Source organism: Labrus bergylta, chromosome 3 (assembly GCF_963930695.1).
Source record: "Labrus bergylta chromosome 3, fLabBer1.1, whole genome shotgun sequence".
Lineage (NCBI taxonomy): Eukaryota > Metazoa > Chordata > Actinopteri > Labriformes > Labridae > Labrus > Labrus bergylta.
In genome coordinates this window covers 1,176,660-1,180,539 of record NC_089197.1, presented here as the reverse complement: position 1 = coordinate 1,180,539, position 3,880 = coordinate 1,176,660, and positions in this window count along the sequence as shown.

Here is a 3,880-nt window from a genome sequence, read left to right as displayed (position 1 = left end):
CTAACATGGCTGTTGTTGTTTTTGTTGACGTTGTGCTCCCTCTTTGTCGTTGTTCACGACGCACCGTGCAGGTCCAGCAGGTCGTCATGTGTGTCGCCTCCTTAACCAGTGGACCGGGTTGTGGTTCCTGTCTGGTGTCTGCTGGGCGGCTCAATAGGTGACCAGTACAGAACTGGTCACACATGTGGAACTGTGAATGGGCCTAATGAATGGAGATCTTTGTTCTACTGATGTGAATCCGCCTATAGACGACACACACACACACACACACACACACACACACACACACACACACACACACACACACACACACACACACACACACACACACACACACACACACACAGTGACTGGCTGAGTGGTTTTCTGAATGACCGCTTCACTGGCCTCGACCTCCACGCTGACAGACTGTCTGCAAGTGAAAAAGAACACACTTTGTACGAGAGTGGGAACAAAACATTATTGTGGTGTTTTCTGACCGTCATCAACTTCTTGTTCAGTTGGAGGAGACGCCACTGCTGCCATTTGTTCCCCGATTCAGCCCGAGCACTCGACCACACTGCGAGGACATGGAGGGGGCAAACTGTGTTATACAAGTCTGTATCTGTGTCTTTTAGGGTCATTTTTGATACGTGTTTTAAAAAGTCTCAGGGATTTAAAAGGCCAGGAGAAATGAAAATGGCCAAAGCTTAAAAAAAAAGAAGGCAGACGGGAGCCAACAAGAGAGCTGCACAAAAATGCTCGAAATGCTTTTGTGCAATTAAGACAGTCTGCAGGAATTAGCCTGTAATTTTTAAAACAGAAAGCTCTTCTGGGGTCCACTCACAAGGGAGGTCACACAGAGGTCAGTGAAAACATGGACCATCATCATTTTAAAGTCAGGGTTGGTCATTTCCTCCAGATCCACTTCTTCAGATTCTGGTGTAAATTGTCTTTAGGTCCTGACAGAAACTAATAACTCATGTTCTCTGAAAAAGGAACAAAGAAAATCCATCATCTGTATCAGTTTGTAAGTCTGTAAAAACTTCAACCAATGTCTGCCACGAGGTACCAATCTGATGAACCAATCAGACGCCTCCCTGTCTCCCTGCTCGCTCTCTACCTCTTGCGTGCTCTAGCTCACACTCAAAGCTCGTCACCGATGACTTTAGGAGTTTATACTGAGAGTTTACTGACCGCTGAATGAGACATGAGACGACGTAGTTTCTACACAATGAGATGAGCTGAGGTCCACTTCTGGATGTAAGTGAGGGGGCGTGGCTTTACAGGGAGCACGGGGGGGGGGAGGGGGTGCAGATGGTGCACTGAGGGAATTACCAACGACCAAATTTCTATTTTACACATAAAAACTCAACTTGACCTCTTAAAGCAACAGTAACACACATTTGATGTCTTGTTGCGTCTGTAAAATGTTTCAGCGTATAAACCCTCTTTTATCTAAGCGTGCTCATTGAACTTATCTTTCCAGTTATGTCAGAGTGAGAAAAGCCATTCCAGGACCGGCACAGACCGAGGATGACAGAACAGAAAGAAGTAGAAAAGGAAGCAGCTGGCTCGGACATTTGACCCCAACAACAACTTGTTAACAAACTTATTTCAGTCGCCTCCAAAGGCTGATGGGAGCTAACGTTAGCCAGGAGGGCTAACAGTACTGATCAAATGTGCATATGTTGATACAAACAAATCATATCCTTTGGGGGGGGGGGGCCTGCACTGGACCTGTCAGGGGCCCTGCACTGGACCTGTCAGGGGCCCTGCACTGGACCTGTCAGGGGCCCTGCACTGGACCTGTCAAGGGCCCTGAGATTTCTACTAATTTCATATCTACGTTTAACTGAATACAGACCTGGTCCAGAGCGTTCTGCTGTTCTCTCAGTGTGAGGTCACTCTGGGACTCATGAGGCTGAATGTTCATGAATGAAACCGAGCAGATCAATACTGTTCAGTCTGCTGCTCCGTAGTAACAGAGGAGGTCGTGTGTCGTCGTGGCTGTTTCCTGTCTCGTGGCGGTGGCGGTGGCGGTGGCGGGTTGGTTGAGTCGATTCTTTAAATGATTTTGGTTGGAATGGAAACACACGAGGAGATTTCTGTCTGGCTGCTGGATCTCTGTGTCTGGATTTGGTGGTCTCTGTCTGTCTTGTCTATTTGCCCAGTTCCTGCAGTGACCTCATGGCGTATCACGCCTCTGCACAGGGGTCACTCGAGCCAACCACTAGGCCACCTGCGCCCCGATATTGAACCTGTTGACAGATATCAGCCTATTAACACCCTAACGACTGATTTAGAGAAAAGCTTTTTTATTGTGCAGATGACGACACCTGTTGGACAAACTGATCGGAGAAAATGTTGCATTGTGGGAGTTTGACCCCAAAAGAAGTCATGGAAAAAGACACCCGAAAACGACAATCGGACATGCCTGCTCCCATCACCCCGAGGATTCGCTCTGAAATAAAGGGTTAACGCTCAAAGACCTCGGTCCAGTCCCTCCTGACTCTCGCAGGCTGTTGATGTTTTAAATCCTTCCAGGAAAGACCGCTCAGACGTTTTCCCGCCTTTTGGCTGGTGACTGGTGTGTGTTTCCCAGCCTGACTTCCTGCTGGGCTGGTATTTCTGTTTCCTTGGAAGCCCTGTATCGGGCTTTTCGACCCACCGCAGCGATCATTATCCCGCAGCCAGACGGGCCGGAGGATTACAAAATGGAAAAAGGTGAACTTAAAAACCACTAATAACTACTTACAGTAACTTTTTATGACCCACACCTTTTATTCCAAATATCCCTTTAAACTGCAGCAGGTATGGAGGAGGTGATAACCGGAGTAGGTTGATGTTTGAATATAATAAATGTAACATGTTGTCAGTTTGCTGCAGTGTCACCGACAGCGTGAATCACTTGATGTTTAAATGAAATCAGTTCATGGTCCTCGTTTTCTGACACACTTCCCTCTTCACCTCCACCTGAGTGCTCCTCCTGTTGGTTGAGTTGTCTGGCTCCCCCACAAGCAGCCTCGCTGTGCGTGCTTCCTCCTCTTCTTCCTCTTCCTCTTCCTCCTCCTCTTCTTCATCTTACTCCTTTTCTTCCTCCTCCTCCTCTTCCTCCTCCTCCTCTTCCCCTTCCTCCTCTTCTTCCTCCTCCTCGTCCTCCTCCTCGTGCTGCAGCTCTGCATCAACCTGTTTCAGTGAGGAGGGTAAAGCTGGGATCCATTATGTTGCAGATGTCTTCTGGAATGCTGATGCTCACTGTACGTACCCGTCAGATTCCCCCCCCCCCCCCCCCCCCACGCGCGGGTCAGTCAGCAAGCGAGCTCCGGTCTGAGACAAACTTCAGGCACAGATTATCTCCTCCTTCCTCTCCCTCAGCTTCCTCTCTCTGCAGTCCCGAGGCTGTGCATTATCACATTGCTAAATCACACCTTTCCCGACACGGCTCCCATCGTCCCCTCGCAGAGGTCAGAGGTCGACGCGGAGTCTGGGGGGGGGGGGCTCTGAGCAGAGAAAGAACATTCTGTGCCAGAGAAATGCAAGCACTGGTTCCCTCCTGCTGAGCACAAACAGCTTTCTGAATGGACGGTGGGACCACACAGTCTGGAGGTTCTGATTGGCTTCTCTGTCAGTCATGAGGCTGGCGGGAAGGTCATCGAATGGGCACGGGGGGGGATGAGCAGCTTTTTGTCACACGGTGAGGACGGCTCATTTCTCCAACGGCTGGGATCAAATGAGTCTGACAGGCAAAAATACTTTTAGAAATGTCAGAAAGAAACTTATGACAGTGATTTAAATCAGCTGACACCAACGTTTTGGACGCCCCTCGGTTTGTCAGATATGAGAGCAGTTATCAGGTCAACAGGTGTTGCAGCGATGGAAGCGGTCAAGAGAAGTGGTT